Here is a 19,012-nt window from a genome sequence, read left to right as displayed (position 1 = left end):
TAAACATGGTAGTGATGTCACCTAATCCTTCAGTGTTTCCGCCTAATAAAATTTTAAACTCCGTAGTTAGACTGTTTTCAGCATAAAGTGAAACATTTACATACACTTAACTATACCTTTTAAAAATTCACTAACTTGTGTTAGTCTTATTATTTCCTCAAAAATAACAGTATCAGCAAAACCAAGACCATAGAAAAATTTAAGACACAATCCAGTTTCTTCAAAAGTGGCAACAACAACAACAAAAAAAATGGTAACAAAAATAGCAAAATACAAAAGGAGAAAAATATACAAGTTAAAACACTTGGAATGTATCACCCAACCTCAATGTATAGACCTTATTTGTATCCCAAATAAACAGACTACAAAAACAAAGTATAAAACAATTGTGGACTTGTGAATGAGGGTTAGTTATTTGATATTGAGGAATTACTCTTGTGTTTTTAAGAAATACATAAGAAAATATTTACAGGTGAAATGCTATGTCTGGAATTTGCGTTATTTGAAGTGATATGTCTGGAATTCCAGGACAGAGGGGAGTACATACAGATAAAATAAGATAGGCATACACTGATCTCTGTTGAAGCTAGGTGGTAGTAGATCTGATTTTACTCCTGCATTCACTAGAAAACTTACCAATAAAGTTTAAAAACAGAAAACATAAATCTTTTTTTTTCTGAAATTTAAGGCTGCTTATATTCATTTAGGGCTTCCCAGCTGACACTAGCGGTAAAGAACTTGCCTGCAGTAAGAGATGCAGGTTCAACCCCTGAGTCACGAAGATCCCCTGGAGGAAGGCACGGCAGCCCACTCCAGGATTCTTGCCTGGAGAATCCCGTGGACGGAGGAGCCCGGGGTCAGTCACGACTAAAGTGACAGTACACGCGTGTACTTGTTTACATTCTGAGCAGACCATAATACAATGTCAGTAACTTCCACAAAAGGGTTAGTCTGTGTTTTACAAAGTGTGCCAAATCAGGAGTGATTACAATCCTTAATACTGAACAGAGCTCATGGGTATTGAGAAGAGAGGCAGAAGGGAAAAAGATGAAAGAAATTTAAGTTTCATGATTTTGAATCTCTCTTTTTTTTTCCTATTTATGAAATAGAGGAACAGCTGTTATATACAAAATAGAATCAGAAAACTGTTTCTGCTTTCATAACTACTTGCATTTTTCCCAAGAACTCAAAGAAGGAGTTCTTAACACCACAGCCAGTGCTTGTTTCTTTCTACCATTATTAGTTCAGCCACTCTACAATCAAGAGAGAAAACAGGGAAATCCCTGGAAGTCCAGTGGTTAGGACTTTGCAGTCTTACTGCCAAGGTCCTGAGTTCAATCCCCAGTTGGGGAACTAAAATCCCACAAACCAAGTAGCGAGGCCAAAAATGGGGGTGGGGTGGTGGTGCATGGGAATAGAGAAAATAAACCTGGCTGGGAGCCCTGGCTGTGACAGCTCTGGTAGAGGAATGCTGTATCCCCAGTAAAGTCAAGCCGACAAACCGATGCAATGGTCCAACAGATGAAGTACATCAATAACTGGTCATCTCCAGAATGATCTCCTAAGGCAGGTGTCTCCAACTTCTGGGATCTAATCTGAGGTGGAGCAGATTTAATAATAATAGAGATAAAATGCACAGCAAATGTAATATGCTCGAATCATCCTGAAACCATCCTCCCCCACCCCTCCCAGCCCCACACTGCCTGGGTCCATGGAAAAATTGTCTCCCACAAAGCTGGTCCCTGGTGCCAAAAAGGTTGGGGACCACTGTTCGAAGAGGATTAAAAAAAAATGTGTGTAGATGAAAAGAAAGCTAATACACTAGTGATTTATGAAAATGTTATCTCCATGAGATGCACCCTGGCAGGAACAGAATTACCTTAGCAGCCCAAACTGAGGACTTTTAAGTTGTGTCCTTCTCAGGGAACCACTAAGGATGCCATCCAAATATACTCGAGATACCACATTACAGAGAGAACAGCTAGACAAGATCATGTTCCCACTTCATGTTGGAAACTAAAGGCTTGCAGATAGTTTCCATCTTAACCAAGAGTACAGGCAAGTCTGTGGCGCATGGAAGCCACGACAGGACACAACCTTCATCTAAGCAGTGGGGCATCTGTCTCAAGAAGGAGGTCAGAGTGTCCAGGGCCCCCTCATGGCCTGAACATCATAGTTCCTAAGTCAATCATCAGGCCCAGGCTGTTTGGGTTCCTTCTGTCCTTTTACCTCCAGCTCCTGGCATTTCTTGAAGAGAGCAGTAGTCCTAAACAAGCTTATAAACAGAATAACTGTATTTTCCTTAGGCCTGGGTTCTTAGCCTGAGGGCCCTGAGAGTCCACGAACTCTGGATACCTTACGTGAAAGTGTCTGCAGAACCTTTCTTCTGATGAGAAAGCCCATAGCTTTCCCTCGGGCTCTGAAAGCATACAGGACACAAAAACAAAGCAAAATCCCTGACATGAACCTCTACTAAGAGGATTCATGATGCCTTCCTATCATTTCAGAAAACCTCCAGAGCAGTTTCGGGTTAGCGAAGTAACAGCAGTTTCACACTCTGTGCCACAAGATCTTCTGGTGGGCAGGTGGAGAAGAGATGATAGGGACAGTAAACTCTGAATCAGGCATTAGCACAAAAAACATCCGTATGTTTCAAAAAGGATGGAGCAGAATGAGGGGCATGGCAAATGCAACTTGCTTGATCCAATTTGCTGGTTAGTCTGTCTGTGCTTAGTCACTCAGTCGTGTCCGACTCTTTGCAACCCCATGGACTGTAGCCCTCCAGGCTCCTCTGTCCATGGGAATCTCCAGGCAAGAATACTGGAGTGGGTTGCCGTGCCCTCCTCCAGGGATCTTCCCAACCCAGAGATTGAACCCAGGTCTCCCACATTGAGGGTGGATTTCTTTACAGCTGAGCTACCAGGGAAGCCCTGGTTTAGTCTAGCGTCCTATGTGACAGATGAGTCAGGCAACAGGGACCCAGAAAGGGTAAGTGAATTACCCATGAATGCACCAGTTGAGCACAGACAGGAGCCTAAATCCCTGGCATCTCAACTTGTGTTCTAATCCCCTTTCTGCTCAACCTAGCATTGCCTATGGTGCTTGGCTGAAATACTCAGGCTGGCGACTTGGCATCAGTAGTTCATCCACTTTTCATGTCCTGATCGCTTGTGTTATGTGGCAGGTGCACTGAGAGGATGTTAAATTGCTCTTCTAGCCTCTAACAGCCTGCCTCTCTGGGATGTGGCTAATTTATACAAGTTTGACCCTGGGTTTATGGCTCCCATCAGCAGCTTATTTGGGCAGTGAGTCAGAGCACGTTAATCAAGCCATAACCTACCCAGGACACAAAATGCTTTGTTAGTTAATCCTTGTCTTCTCAAAAGAAAACGAATTAAAATCTGGCCAAAGTCACCAACTCATTCCTAACAAATCATCAGAGTGTTCGCAAAGTCATCCTGCCTGCAAATACATAATAACATGGAAATAGCCATGTGAAGAAGGGAGTTCTGGGATAAACTCAAACTCCTCAGTACAAAGAGCCCAGGTCACATGAAAGGATCATTAAGGAAGGGTACCACCCACCCATAGTCATCCAACATGGCCCATGACTACAAATACAGTTTCTCAGACTCACCCTCTTTTCTATCATTATCTTTTTGCTTGTTTTAATAGCTCTGCATTCTGCATGGAAGGTGGTGCTGAAGTGGGCCAGGTGGCAGGAGCAAGCCAACCATAAGCTAAGGGAAGAGACTCCATCCACAGATGAGAGATCTCATGTGTTTTTGTTGAACATTTCTTTAAAGGATCCACCATTTTACAGATAAGGAAAATGAGGACCAGAGAAGATAAGTGCCTTGTCTGAATTCACAAACACGAGCTGGTGGCAGAACTGGGACTACCACTCAGGTTACCCGATTCCTTTTAAGTTCCATCTCCCCTGCGCCAGACTCTCCCAACCAGCTCTGTCATATTCATGGGTTTAGTGCTCTGGCTTTGCTGACAGCATTCATTGACACTACCTTCTTTCTTCCTATTTTTCTTGTTCTCTTCTGGACTCTTGCCTCCCCTGCCCCACCATATTCATTTTAAACAGCTTTCCTCTAAAAAACATAAAAGATATTCTTCAAACTTAAGTTCATGTGATCCTCAGAAATTATCTCCGAATTAACAGATTTTGGATTACCTACTGTCTGTCTTAGAGAAAAAAGACATCTTGTTGCCCAGAAAAAAGCAGTCATTCTGAATTAACATTGACTTAATGGGAGTGTTATGGTAAACAATGAATACGTCTGTCTTTGGTACAGCATTTGAAAAAGAAGTCATCATAAAAGACAGACAGCTGGAGAGAAAAGAATACTTATGGAGCATCAACCTGAACAACTGGTATGTCATTTTCAAAGAATTTTAGGGAGTTCCCTGGTGGCCTTGTGGCTAGGATCCAGCACTTTCACTGCAGAGGCCATAGGTCAATTCCTCGTTTGGAAACCATCCCACGTGCCATGCAGTGTGGCCAAAAGGCAAAACAATTAAATTAAAATTTTAAAAGAGAATCTTAATAGAGTATTTCCATCATGCAATTAAAAATATTTTTAAAGACTCTTAAAAATTCAAACTATGAATGAAACCCTTTCATTGAAAGGAGAGACTTTTCTTCTGCAAAGACTTTCCTTCCTTTTCATTTTTTAAATGCCTAAAGCCAGTTATCAAACAATATTATATTTCCTTCTGCAGAGCCAACAGGTCTTACAAGCTACTGGGAAAAGCAGGGCTGGGGTCAGTGAGCCCTGATCAGTTCTAACCTCATCACCACACACATCAGTTTCCTAGTGAACCATGGTCTTCCCAGGTGTGTAACATCTCAGTAGATCACAATCATTGCTAACATTGAGTCTGGCTCACATCAGCATCAGCTATAATTTTCCATCTTCCAATCCAACATTCAGTCTCTTCTATGATCTCACCATTAACACTGGAATGTGCTGGACATGCATAATCAAGATGCAATAAATGACTACAGAAATCCTGTTGAGATGCCGTCCTTGAAATTCTCTCATACCTTAGCACCCACTGTTCTAGGCGTCACCACTTCCCTTAGTACCCTGCTTCTCTTATCTCCCAAGAGGTTGACCTCCCAGGTTTCTGTTTACATTTTCTTCTCCCTCTCCTCTCAATCACGATACCCCTTCCCCTAGTTTTCAGTAAATACCTCCTCTGTCCAGAGACCCCACGAATACAAAACTCTCCCTCCACCCCCTGACCTGTATTCTAGGTCCGTATTTCTAATGGTGCAGCAAGCGTCACAGCTGAGGAGCTTCAGCGTCCCTTCCGTACCGAAGTGCTGCCCTGTATGTCACATGGGACTCGGGACGCGGGGCCAGGGGGCGGGGGGCATCGGGGATGGGCAGTCCAAACTGGAAGGAAAGCACCGGTAATGGCACCAACAGATCTGGCTGCAAACAGAAGTTTGTCACTTACACACTCTATGCTCCTAGGATGGCTGTTCACCAAACTAAGTCTTACTTTTCTCATCTATACAAAGAGAGCAACAAGTTACCTTGAAAGGTTGTTGAAAACTCGAAGGGGCTTTCCATTTGGAAAGGATCTGGCCCTTGTCATATTGAAAAACATTAGTTCTCCTTCCAAACCTGTCTTACAAATCACCTGCACATTTCTGTTAAAAGCCTCTTTGTTCTTACTCATCAGGTTTAAAACCCTGGAGTCAGCCTTGGCCCCTCCCCTCACCCTTTTCAATCCAATCAGCTGCCAAGTCCTTCTTTTTCAGTTCTCTCCTCTATTTTCTCTTATTACTGTAGTAGACGCTTCCGGAAGCATCTTAAAACATAGTTGCCACTCCATTTACCATTTGCCATTGGCCATTCTCCTGCTCAGAAACCTCTAACTGACTTTGCCATTCTGTCTAGAGAAGTGCAAACTCCAAGCCTGAGACAATGTAGCTGAAAGCGCTAACCTCTCCCTGACTTTTCTGCCAGCTAACCTCAGCCTCAAAAAGGCATGATTCAAGCCTCCCAAAAGGCACCTTGTGCTTCTCCTCTCTCACTGTGCTGTTCTCTCTCAAGAAACAAGTCTCCCCTTTCCTAGTGGGAAGCAATACTGGTAGTGGTTAAAAGCTCAGATGGTGCTCTGGGATGACCTAGAGTGGTGGGAAGGGGTTATGGGGAGGGAGGTCCAAGGGAGAAGAAATATATGTATACATATGGCTGATTCACTTCATTGTACAGCAGAAACTAACACAACATTGTAAAGCAATTATACTCCAATAAACAAATGACAGCTCAGATTCTGGAGCCAGACCACCTGTGTGAATCCAGTCTCTAGCCCAATCTCTTTGAGCCTGGGCTTTTTCATCTACAAAATGAGAGAAACAACTGGGTCTACCTTCTCAGATTAGTGTTAAATGCTCAAGGAGAATTATTATTATCTCACTTTGTATATGATTCTTTAGGGTACTCTTCCTTATTTCATTCTGCCTAACTCTTGAGACTCCCTTGGACAGCAAGGATATCAAACCAGTCAATCCTAAAGGGAATCAGTCCTGAACATTCATTGGAAGGACTGATGCTGAAGCTGATGCAAAGAAATGACTCATCAGAAAAGACTCTGATGCTGGGAAAGACTGAAGGTACGAGGAGAAGGGGATGACAGAGGATGAGATGGTTGGATGGCATCATGAGTTTAAGCAAAGCTCTGGGAGTTGGTGATGGACAGGGAAGTCTGGCATACTGCAGTCCATGGAGTCCATGGAGTTGCAAAGAGTTGAATATGACTGAGTGACTGAACTGACTGAATGTTAGTTTTAAAAATATAATCATAGTTATAAGTTGTACCTTATTGTTTGCCCTCTCTCCCTCCCTCCCACCTCCCAAATGTAAGTCCTGGTGGGAACATATTGCTTTATGCAATTTCATGATTCCCCACAAAATGAGCCTTCAAATAGTTCTTCAGTACAAAAATTTATTGTATTGAGGTATAGTTGATTAACAATGTTGTATTAATTTCTGTTGTTTTATATATATATATATATATATATATATATATATAGATGGCTTCCCATATATAGTGGGAATAGTGGTAAAGTGGTAAAGAATAGTGGTAAAGAATCTGTCTGCCAATGCAGGAGAGACATAAGAAATCCAGGTTTGATCCCTGGGTTGGGAAGATCCCTGTAGGAGATTCACTCCAGTATTCTTGCTTTGAGAATCCCATGGACAGAGGAGCCTGGGGGGCTACAGTCCATAGGGTTGCAAAGAATCAGACATGAATGAAGTGACTTAGCATGCATGCATATATATATATATACACATATATAATACACATGTATATATATATATACACCATATATATACATATACATTATTTTTCAAAATCTTTTCCATTATGGTTTACTACTAGATACTGTATATAGTTCTCTGTGCTATACAGTAGGATCTTTTTGTTTATCCATTCTCTCTATATTAGAATATATATATTCATTCTGTATATATTATATTAACATCTGTCATTCCCAAACTGTCAAATAGTTCTTTAAATGGATAAAGTTAGGGCTAATTATTTCCTTCCTCAGTCTCAAAATGAAGGACTAATAGGACCAGGAAATCTAGTGATCTGGCTAAGATTATGTCAGGCAGAGAGCCCTGGAAACAAGCTAGCTCTCCTAACTGGATCCAATAACCTGTCAGCACCAGGAGCCAAGCATGCTTAATTATCCTGCTACACAGGTAGATATGATAGTGGTGATTAGCTTCAAAAGTTAGAACCTTCTCAAAAGAGAATTCCGAGTCCCATGGCCAAATGACAGCAGCCCTTGTTGGCATCAAATAGTCTTGTGCGTGTCCTGCCTCCTCTCCAAGGCTTTAACAAGCAACTCGGTGGTGCAAAGAAGAGGTGGCCCAGAGCTGTGTCTGGATCCATGGTTGTTCCTGGGCTTTCCTAGTCGTACAGGACAACTGCTTCTCTCCCGTCCCTGCAGGAAAGACAGGGCTAGAACCAACAGGGCTAGAAATTAAATGAGGATGAAAAAAGATCAACATTCAACGTTTACAAAGTAGTCAGGAGACTAAATAAAAAGTTGCTTGGGAGGAGAGGGCAACAGGAAGCACAATCAAATACAGGAGAAATCTGTATTCAATATTTATTATTAGAGCATCTACTCAGACCAAAGTTTATTCTCCAGCAGTTTTCTTGGGCTTTGGGATTCTGTTTTGATTGCTGGCTCTGACAGGAAGGATCTGCACATCTTGACTTCTCTTCTCACTTATAGTCATCAGCCTATGGAAACCCTTTCCTGCTGCTGCTGCTAAGTCACTTCAGTCGTGTCCAACTCTGTGAGACCCCATAGACGGCAGCCCACCAGGCTCCCCCGTCCCTGGGATTCTCCAGGCAAGAACACTGGAGTGGGTTGCCATTTCCTTCTCCAATGCATGAAAGTGAAAAGTGAAAATGAAGTCGCTCAGTCGTGTCCAACCCTCAGCGACCCCACGGACTGCAGCCTACCAGGCTCCTCCGTCCATGGGATTTTCCAGGCAAGAGTACTGGAGTGGGGTGCCATTGCCTTCTCTGAACCCTTTCCTAAGGGTCCATAATTAAGCTATGAGACAAACATAGGCTCTTAAAGAAGTTTTTAAAATGGGTATGTGCCGCTTAGGAAGTAGGTGACCAGAAATATTTACTAAGCCACTAATTCAATCAATAAACACAAGTACCTATGAGGGAATGGGGAAACAGAAATAAAAAGAGCTCCTATAGTAACTGCCCCCAAGCTCATTAAAGGCTGTGGCCACCGTCTGGTTAAATTTAATTGGCAGTTACCTTATTTAAAAAAAAAAAAAAAGAACAGTAGGGGACTTCTCTGGTGGTCCAGTGGTTAACAATTCACTCACCAATGCAGGAGACACAGATTCAGTCCCTGGTCTGATTTCCCATGCCTCAAGGCAACTAAGCTGGTGGGCCACCACCACTGGGCCTGTGGTCTAGAGCCTGGGAGCCACAGCTACTGAAGCCCATGCACCTAGAGCCTGTGCTCCACAAGAGAAGCCACCACAATGAGAAACCTGATCACCACCGCTGGAGAGCAGCCCCTACTAGCTGCAACTAGAGAAAGCCCATATGCAGCAAAGAAGACTTAGCACAGCCAAAAATAAATGAAATAATTTTTTTTAAGCATTTCTTCAAGTTTATTTCACACTATCTGTCTTCATTTCTGGGGTAAACCTGTTTTATATTAAAATAGATCTGGTATGCCTCTCAAAAAGAAAAATATAAGAAAAGTTCATATATATGGAAATATATCAAGAGAATCAGAACCTAAGCTTGGACAAAATATCTGCACAACACATATCTGATAAAGGACTGCTTTCCAAAATATACAGAGAATCCTTAAAACTTAACAGTAAGAAAATGAGTAACTTAATTTTAAAATAGGCAGGGATTTCCCTGGTTGTTCAGTGGTTAAGACTTCACACTTCCAATGCAGAGGGCACAGGTTTTCTTATGTCACTATGGAACTGTAAATTAATGATATACCACTGAAGAATAGATGCTTTCAAATTGTGATGCTGGTGAAGACTCTTGAGAGTTCCTTGGATAGCAAGGAGATCAAACCAGTCAATCCTAAAGGAAATCAACCCTGAATATTCATTGGAAGGACTGATGTTGAAGCTGAAGCTCCAATACTTTGGCCACCTGATGTGAAGAAATGACTCATCGGAAAAGACCTTGATGCTGGGAAAGATTGAAGGCAGGAGAAGAAGGGGATGACAGAGGACAAGATGGTTGGATGGCATCCCCGACTCGATGGACTTGAGTTTGAGCAAGCTCTGGGAGATGGTGAGATACAGGGAGACCTGGCCTGCTGCAGTCCACGAGGTTGTAAAGAGTCAGACATGACTGAGCGACTGAACAACAACAACCTATTAGAATAGCAAAACAGCCAAAACATTGACAACACTACATACTGGTGAGGAAACAGCCAAAACTGTGACAACACTACATACTGGTGAGGATGTACAAGAACAGGAACTCTTATTCACGGCTGACAAAAAAGGCAAAATAACACAATCACTCTGAAAGAGAATTTGTCAGTTTCTTAGAAAACTAAGCGTGTTATGTTTTTGTTCAGTCACCTAGTCGTGTCCAACTCTCTGTGACCACATGGACTGCAGAAGGACAGGCCTCTCTGTCCCTCACCATCTCCCAAAGTTTGCTCAAGTTTATGTCCATTGCATCGGTGAAATCTAGCAATTGTATGCCTGGCTATTTATCCAAATAAGTTGAAAACTAACATCTCCACAAATGGACGTTTATGGAAGCTTTATTCATAATTGCCAAAACTTAGAAGCAACCGAGATGTCCGTAGTAGGTGAATGGATAAGCTGTGGTACATTCAGTTCAGTTCAGTTCAGTTCAGTCACTCAGTCATGTCCGACTCTTTGAGACCCTATGAATCACAGCACGCCAGGCCTCCCTGTCCATCACCAACTCCCGGAGTTCACTCAGACTCATGTCCATCGAGCCAGTGATGCCATCCAGCCATCTTATCCTCTGTCGTCCCCTTCTCCTCCTGCCCCCAATCCCTCCCAGCATCAGAGTCTTTTCCAATGAGTCAACTCTTCGCATGAGGTGGCCAAAGTACTGGAGTTTCAGCTTTAGCATCATTCCTTCCAAAGAACACCGAGGACCGATCTCCTTTAGAATGGACTGCCTGGATCTCCTTGCAGTCCAAGGGACTCTCAAGAGTCTTCTCCAACACCACAGTTCAAAAGCATCAATTCTTCAGCGCTCAGCTTTCTTCACAGTCCAACTTTCACATCCATTGATTCAAACGATATTATTCAGAGTTAAAAAGAAATGAGCTATCAAATCATGAAAAGACACAGAGAGCATATGGGAACTCTCTGTACTTTCTGCTCAATGTAGTTGTGAGGGCTTTCCTGGTGGCTCAGTGGTAAAGAATCCACCTGCCGATGCTGGACCACCTGTTCAATCTCTGGTCTGGGAAGACCCCACATGCCACACAGCAGCTAAACCGGTGTGCACAACAATTGAGCCTGTGCTCTAGGACCCACGAACTGCAGCTACTGAAGGCCACCCCCCCTAGAGCCCGTACTCCACAATAAGAGAAGCCACAGCAATAAGTCCATACACTGCAATCAAGAGTAGCCCCCCACTCACCACAATTAGAGAATACCCACGCAGCAACTAAGACCCAGCACAGCCAAAAATAAATAAAATTAAAAATATACTGCTGTGCGCCTAAAAGTGCTCAAAAAAATAAAGTCTAAGGGATTTCCCTGGTGACCCAGTGACTAAGAATCCACCTTGCAATACAGGGGACACAGCTTCAGTCCATTGTTGGGGAGCTAAGATCCCACATGCCATCGAGGCACTAAGCCTGGCTGCCACAACTACTGAAGCTCAAGCACTCTGGATCCCACAAGACACAACCAGAGAGTCTGTACACCGCAAGGAAAGATCTCACCTGACACATCAGAGATTCTACGTGCTATAGCTAAGATCCAACACAGCCAAATAAATGTTTTTAAAATAATTTAAAAGATTAAAAAAATAAAATCTATTTTTTAAAAAAATTATATGTACATATAAAACGTCCTTTCCCCATCTAATATAACACATAAGCTACACCCTTTGCCATATCTCTTTATAAAAAATTGGCAGTACCATCATATTAGGAAAGCATCAAAGTAAATGTTTTAAAGTGTAATATATCCATTCATTCAGCAATTTTTTTTTTTAACATGTACCGTGCTACCCATTACACTAAGTTCTGTCTTATGGAGATTACATTCAGATGAAATCATTTCTAAAACCCACTGCTTTCAAAACTACCTACTGCTACCAGAAATCATTGTCAATACCTGCATGAGGGTTTTTGTTTTTTTTTTTTTTTTTTTCCTTAAGAGATTCTTTGAAATTCACCAAGGTTCTTACCTGTTGGAAAAAAAGTTGAATAACTGGAAAGGTGTTCTTCCCAGAGTGCCCTGTTTAAGCATGATCAAGCATCAGAGATAAGCTAACCTCCTGAATAGGTAGGACACTGAGACCAAAGTAATGTTTCTTATTAATAAAACCTAGAAAGAATGGTTCTTGTTTTGTAAGTCTGGGTAAGATTCTGACAAAGTTCTCGGGAGAAAATATATCTCAAATGCCTCTCTGAATGAATGTAGGCTCTCTTCCCCTTTATACACATTTTAGCAAATTAGAGCTGTGTGCACATGACCCCGACTTGACCCTCTGCAGGAAGGGGAAACTAGAGAACTGCAGGTGGTGCTCCACACATCTGACTGGAACATTGTTGCCAGCCTCTGGATGTATTGTGCATGACTTGCTGAACAAGTGCAGGGACCCCAAGAACTGTGTACATGCAAAGTTGCTTCAGCTGTGCCCGACTCCTTGTGACCCTGTGGACTGTAGCCAGCCAGACTCCTCTGTCCATGGGATTCTCCAGCCAAGACTACTGGAGTGAGTTGCCATGCCCTCCTCCAGGGGATCTCCCTGACTCAGGGACTGAACCTGAGTCTCTAGTCTCCTGCATTAGCAGGTGAGTTCTTTACCACTAGCACCAGCTGGGAAGCCCAAGAACTGCCCTGCTGCTAAGCTGCTAAGTTGCTTCAGTTGTGTCCGACTCTGTGCAACCCCATAGACGGTGGCCCACCAGGCTCCCCCGTCCCTGGGATTCTCCAGGTAAGAACACTGGAGTGGGTTGCCATTTCCTTCTCCAATCAGAACTGCCCTATCCTCATTTAAAATGACTGATGTGCTTTTAAGAACCCCCACACACTGTGCTTATACCAAGGCGTCCACAGCACTGTGGGGCCTTGAGGTCAGGGAAAAGAAGGCTCAGGAGATGGCAAAGCCATCTTGTGGCAAAGCCTCTTCACCCACAGAGGGGCAGCTGCTGATCTTTTTAACATCCCCATTAATACATAATGCAACAAAACCCAATTCCATACCCCATACAAATCATGCTACTCTTCTCAGAGGTAAAAACAGAAGGAACTATCTTCCTTCCTCATTCCAGCCTTTTTTCCCCCCCCATATCTGCAGCAGCAGGGAAACCCCTCCAGTTTTCTCTGACGTGCACCATAGAGGCCTCTCCTAGGAGATGTGGCAGAAGGTGTGCCTGACAGCAAGGATTAAGGTACTGAAGCTGTGACCCCACCCAGGCTGTGAAGTGAATGTTGCTCAGTCGGGTCTGACCCTTTGCGACCTCATGGACTGCAGTCCATGGAATTCTCCAGGCCAGAATACTGAAGTGGGTTGCCATTCCCTTCTCCAGGGGATCTTCCCAACCCAGGGATCAAACCCAGGTGTCCCGCTTTGAGGGCAGATTCTTTATCAGCTAAGCCACCAGGGAAGCCTATCTACCCAGCATCAATAAAACACCATCATCGTTCAGCACTGATCAAGCTCGTACAACTGAGCAATACCCAGATCTGCTCTCATTTATTTCCAGAGGGTGCTTAATTTTTTGGGCAGTCTGGTGAAAAGGATGAAAATTATAATAACTAAGAAAATGACCCTCCGATCTCTCTCTTACAAACTAGCAACATGCAAATAATGTTTCATGCCTGCACTTTTGCATTTTGAGTCATTACCAGTTCATTACCAAACTCACAATTCCTGAAAGTCCACCATATGCCGGGGTGTGTTCTGGACATGCAGTCCCTGCCTTGCGCAGAGAATAGGCAAATTCCAGCACACGGTGGGGGCTCATTCAAGTCTACATTCATCAAGAAGACACTGAGCCTCAGGTATTTCAGGCAATGCCAAAGGTTAGAGGAGAGCCTGAATGTGGCCTGGAGTGGTCAAGAAAGGCTACAGAAGGGGGAAAGCGTGAGACTTGCCCTGGAGGGAAGACAGAAAGAATTCAGATAATAGGCTGTGAGAAAATGGGAAAGAATTCCAGGGAAGCAGTTCTATGACCAAAGGTCTTATTATGGATTCTGAACCTGGTCTTTCCAAATGATGGCCATGGGATTGTGAGGGCATAAAAACAATGAATGTATGAAGAACCCGGGCCTCTCACATGAGATCCATTAGGATGCATTTAGAAGCCCAACAATATTCCAGGAAGGAAATCCGTAAAGTGAAGAACCTCAGAGGAAGAACATAGATCTAGCAGTTTTCTCCCAGGGAAAACAAAAACACACCCGTTGTGAAAACAGACCTAAATTCCGGTCTATCTCTAGCATCTGGGACTCTAAGCAAGATCCCTAATTTCTCTCTGAGACCCAGTTTCCTCCTTTTTTAGAACAGAGATGATTGTAATATGTAAATCATCAGATTAAGACAATGCATAGAAATTCTCTAGTTTAATAACTGATACATAGATGTCCAATATACAGTAACTCCTTCATCACGTTAAAAAAAAAAAAAAAAAAAGCATAAAAAACAGGTGTATCAGTGGTAAAGAATCCGCCTGCCAAGCAGGAGATGTGGGTTCAATCCCTGGGTCAGATAAATCCCTTAGAAAAATAAATGCCCACTCCAGGATTCTTGTCTGGGAAATCCCATGGACAGAGGAGCCTAGCAGACTGCAGTCCATGGGGTCACAGAGTCAGATATGACTTAGCAAATAAACAATAATCGTTGATACATAAATGTTCAATATACAGTAACTCGTCATCACATTAAAAAAAAAACAAAAGCATAAAAAGCTTTCCAGTTATAGATAAATGAGCAACTACAAACTGCAATGTCTTTAAGGAAAGTTTGAAAGTCTGATTTGTCTTGAACTTCTATATGCCACATTTTAATCCTAGTAGACTGCTTGGGCTATAAAAGTCAAAGTGACGTGATGGAGTCATTGGCCTAGTTGGAAATAGCAGGATGATCTTCGTAGTGCTACTTTCTAGAAAGCACATTGAACTTTCACAACTGAGAAGAAAATATCACCTCCAAGAACATGGCAAAAGTCATTGTTTATCCCCTTGGGATTAATCCATTCTATATCCTGCCTATAGAGTTTTAAAATTTAGGCTAGCTAAGACCCTATTCATGGAGAAGGCGATGGCACCCCACTCCAGTACTCTGCCTGGAAGATCCCATGGACAGAAGAGCCTGGTGGGCTGCAGTCTATGGGGTCGCTAAGAGTCGGACACGACTGAGCGACTTCACTTTCACTTTTCATTTTCATGCATTGGAGAAGGAAATAGCAACCCACTCCAGTGTTCTTGCCTGGAGAATCCCAGGGACTGGGGAGCCTGATGAGCTGCCGCCTATGGGTTCGCACAGAGTCGGACACAACTGAAGCGACTTAGCAGCACTAGCAGCAGCAGCAAGACCCTATTCAACAACTCTTAATGAGTGTCTTTGTACTAGACACTGTAACAGACCCATTTAGGGTCTCCAAATGCAAGAACAAAATGAAAAGGTCTAGATGCTTTAGAGTCACATCTGCAGTGAATCCTTACAGGTCTGTAAAAAGGCTTCATCTTCCTTTTCACAGAAAGATAAATTAAGACATATGTATTCTTTCAGTTCTTTCACTCATTCCTTCATTTAGTCATGTTTTTCATATAGCATCCTCTGTGCACTTGTTAGGTTTAAAGTATAGGGTACAGAGCCATTGCCCTCAGGGATTTACTTTTTGAAGGGGAGAAGGAGAACATCTAACTATCACAAGGCAGACCAGAGATGGGTATTCTTCAGAGGATGCAGAGTATAATGGGGATAAGATGGATTCTGACTGGGAGGTCTAGGAAGACTTCTATAAGACTTCGGCACCAGCTGGGCTAGAATTTGGAGACAATAATCAGGGCAGGGCAGGGATGCCCAACAGGCATGGAGTTCAACTTGAGGAAACACACAGGTGGAAGAATGCTACATCTCAGACTAGGGAGCTCTTTGCTGCAAGAATGGATAGGTAATATGAGTGGCCCAGGTCCAGTGGAGAACAGAGGTAGGTAAGCACTGAATTGTTAAGGGTTTTGAATGCCAAACTCTGGAGTTACCTTTCTGATTACATTAACACTACATACTATGTACTAAGAAACCTGTTAGGAAAGGGGTGGGGCGGGGCGGAGGTGGGGGGAGCTGCGCAGAATGAAGGAAAAGAAAAAAAGAAGTAGGAGCACAGATCAAAGGAAAAGCCCAAATGGCATTAACACAGGATCAGGCTCCAGACCTCTTAATGACATTGCAGAGTTGTTTTTTGTTTTTTTTTCTCACTCTACACGAACAGGCAAGATCTTTCTTGCTTTAAGTTATCATCTTTAACCAGCTTTTACCCTTTCTCCTTGCCTTAACTAGACATCAGAAATTGGGCAAATGTGTAGCTACAGAGGAAATCCAAAGAGCTTTGAGGGGAAGGAGAGGAAATGTGATGCAACCCCATCATCCTTAGTCATGCAACCTTCAGCGAGGTCACCCTTCCCAGGCCAATTCAGTTCCATCACCAGTGCTTCTCAACCTGATTTCTTTCCATTCATTCCCTTAATCCCAGTCATTTTTGAAGGCCATCTATGTTCTCCTTTCTGTAAAAGGTAGCCTGACTTCCCATTTATGACCTTTGTTTACTATGGTATCATCATATTTTTCTTGGGGCCCAGCTAAACTTTGAATATCAAATTTCCCCCAGCGATAACCTCCACGTTCAACACGCGCACACACACAGCCAATATGCTCCAATTGGAAATCTTCTGAATTCACAGTGTATTCTCTTTATTTCACCATTCTCATGTCCTCAGCCTCAACAACTGGGTTTTTCCCCACTCCATTCTTAAATCACTACAGATGCCTCATCTCTTCTAGAGAAGCCAGCCGGAAAGGTTTGTTTTTCCCCATAAGCTATTTATATAGGAGACAGGACTCTGTGCCTACCACATCATCATGAGCCTTGGGTACTCCTGCCTCACCACCCAAATGCCATCTTTAAAGATTCATTTGGCTCTTAAAACACCGCACATTAAATAATATCCCTATGTTGGCTTAAGAGAAGAAGGCTTTCCTGGTTGCTGAGCAGGTAAAGCCGCCGGAAATGCAGGAAACCCGGGTTCGATTCCTGGGTTGGGAAGATCTGCTGGAGAAGGGACAGGCTACCCACTCCTGTATTCTTGGGCTTTCCCGGTGGCTCAGAGAGTAAAAATACTTGTAGAGCAGTAAACTAAACAGAATTAGGGGACGAGGGTGGGGGTAGAAAGGAGAAACGGGCTGCTTAGGCGAGGGAGTTCAGGTACACAGCCGTAACACCTGGGCTGTGTTCAAAGTTGCCCACTCATCCATCACAGTAGCCATTATCCAACCGCCTTCACCACACCCTGAGTCCCACGAGAGGAGGATAAAGCCATCGGGGATGCAGAGTATTCAAGTCAACCTACAGGTAAAGGACAAACAGGCCAGGTATCAGAGCAAAGATAAACACCACCAGACACCACCAGATTGAATCCAGCTCACGTAGCAAGGGTGGGTGATTCATTATTTGGGGTAGGGACGGGGCGGTTAGGAAAAAGGAAAATCGGAAAGTCCCAGAGGAAGTGGCCATCCGATTCTCGAAACGTGGCCATCAGGTACTCTCAGCTGACTCCCTGTTGCACTGACTCTCCCCCGTCAACCTCTTACTCGTCCTCTCCTCCCACCAAGCTTCACCCGGTGCCTCCACTGACAGTCCTCCGTCTCGGCATTCCCCCTGGATGACGGTACCAGCCTGGCCACACCGGCGACATGGGCGTTTCGGGGTGCGAAGCCTACCGGAGCTAAACGGCGGCGACCACTCCCAGGACAGCGAGCTGCTGCTGCCCCATTTACCCTCTCATCCCCATTGTGCCATTTGTCCAGTCTGATGGCAGCCCAAGCCGCTACTCCGAGTCAGGTTAGAATGCAGCTGAGAGGAAAAGGGAGCACACGTTTCACAAGGACCCGAGATGACCCGCTGGCCCTCCTCGGAGTCTCCCATCCCCACTGTCCATAGCCCCAAGTGGGGCTGGGGGCGCGGGGAGACAAGACGAGGGGGCTGCAGTCGGTACCCGTCCGCAGCTGCACACAAAGCCCTTCACCTTCTCCTTGCCTCCCAAGCTCCTCCCTGGGCTTCGTTTTTTTCCGAGGGTCTCGGATGCCCCCTTCGGTGGTCGGCGGGACGGTCTGACTGCCTCTTCAAACGCTGCCTCCTCCCTCGCTACTCAGCCTCATTCTCCCCGCGCCTCGCCACAGATCCCTAAAGGAGCTCGGTCCCGGCTTGGGGGGCCTTAAGTACACCCCCACCTCGCGCCCACAGCCCCGGGGCCCCTGCGACCGGGGTGAACAGACAACGGTACAAGTTCGCCCAGCGGTATGGCCACCCGCTCCGGGGCGCACGCCCCATCCCGGCAGCAGTCCGGTCGGGTCCCGATCAGCCCCATCCCCGGGCGGCGTGGGAGCCCAGCCGCAGCCACGCTCCTACCTGCGCGGCGTCGGGTGCGGCAAGGGGCGAGGGCACCGCACGCCCGGGCCCAAGCCCCGCGCCGCGGCGCAACTGCCCTTGTGCTGCTGCTGTTGCGGCGGCAGCGGCGGCGGGTGCAGCGGCCGCGGGCTGGCTGGCAGACTGGCTGGTGGCCCGGCTGACTCCTCACTGGGGCTTCCTGTAGGGCTGGACAAAGGACATTTCCTGGGAGGAGCAGGGGAATGTTCCCAGCATGCCTCGATTTGTAGTTCCTGGGGACTTCCTGCCACCACGGCAGCGGGCGCCCGGGAGGCAGCCCCGGCCGGACTAGGACCCCGGGCCTGGAGGAGAGGCGCTACCGCCTTCCCCGAAGCGCTCCCGGGAAGGGAGCAGCGGGCTGGTCGGACCCTGGGCCCCGCCCTGCGGCTCGCGCCTAGCCCGCGGCTCGGGTGGGCGCCGGGCGCCCTAGTCCCTGAGTAGAGTCCTGCCACTGACCTGTCGCTGTGTGCGGGGGGACTGCGATGGGAGAGGCCTTTTTTTTTTTTTAAGAAATGAAGAAGCTGGGGATGGGTTCGCTTTAGGTCAACTGGGTTTTTTTAAATAGATTTTCTTTTTTCT

At 45.1% G+C, this 19,012-nt stretch overlaps 1 protein-coding gene across 1 annotated transcript in view; it reads right to left on the bottom strand.

The window, feature by feature from the left end:
• Positions 1-18,666, bottom strand: part of ZNF697 (zinc finger protein 697) — a 34,734-nt gene extending 16,068 nt beyond the window's left edge. Inside the window, exon 1 of the mRNA XM_027535604.1 lies at positions 18,416-18,666. The gene's annotated coding sequence lies outside the window, so the exon portion shown is untranslated. The remainder of the gene's footprint in view (positions 1-18,415) is intronic.
• Between the last annotated feature and the right edge of the window lie 346 nt (positions 18,667-19,012).

Source organism: Bos indicus x Bos taurus, chromosome 3 (assembly GCF_003369695.1).
Source record: "Bos indicus x Bos taurus breed Angus x Brahman F1 hybrid chromosome 3, Bos_hybrid_MaternalHap_v2.0, whole genome shotgun sequence".
Taxonomy (NCBI): Eukaryota; Metazoa; Chordata; class Mammalia; order Artiodactyla; family Bovidae; genus Bos; species Bos indicus x Bos taurus.
The sequence above is the reverse complement of the archived record's forward strand: the minus strand, read 5'-3'. Positions and strand labels throughout refer to the sequence as shown.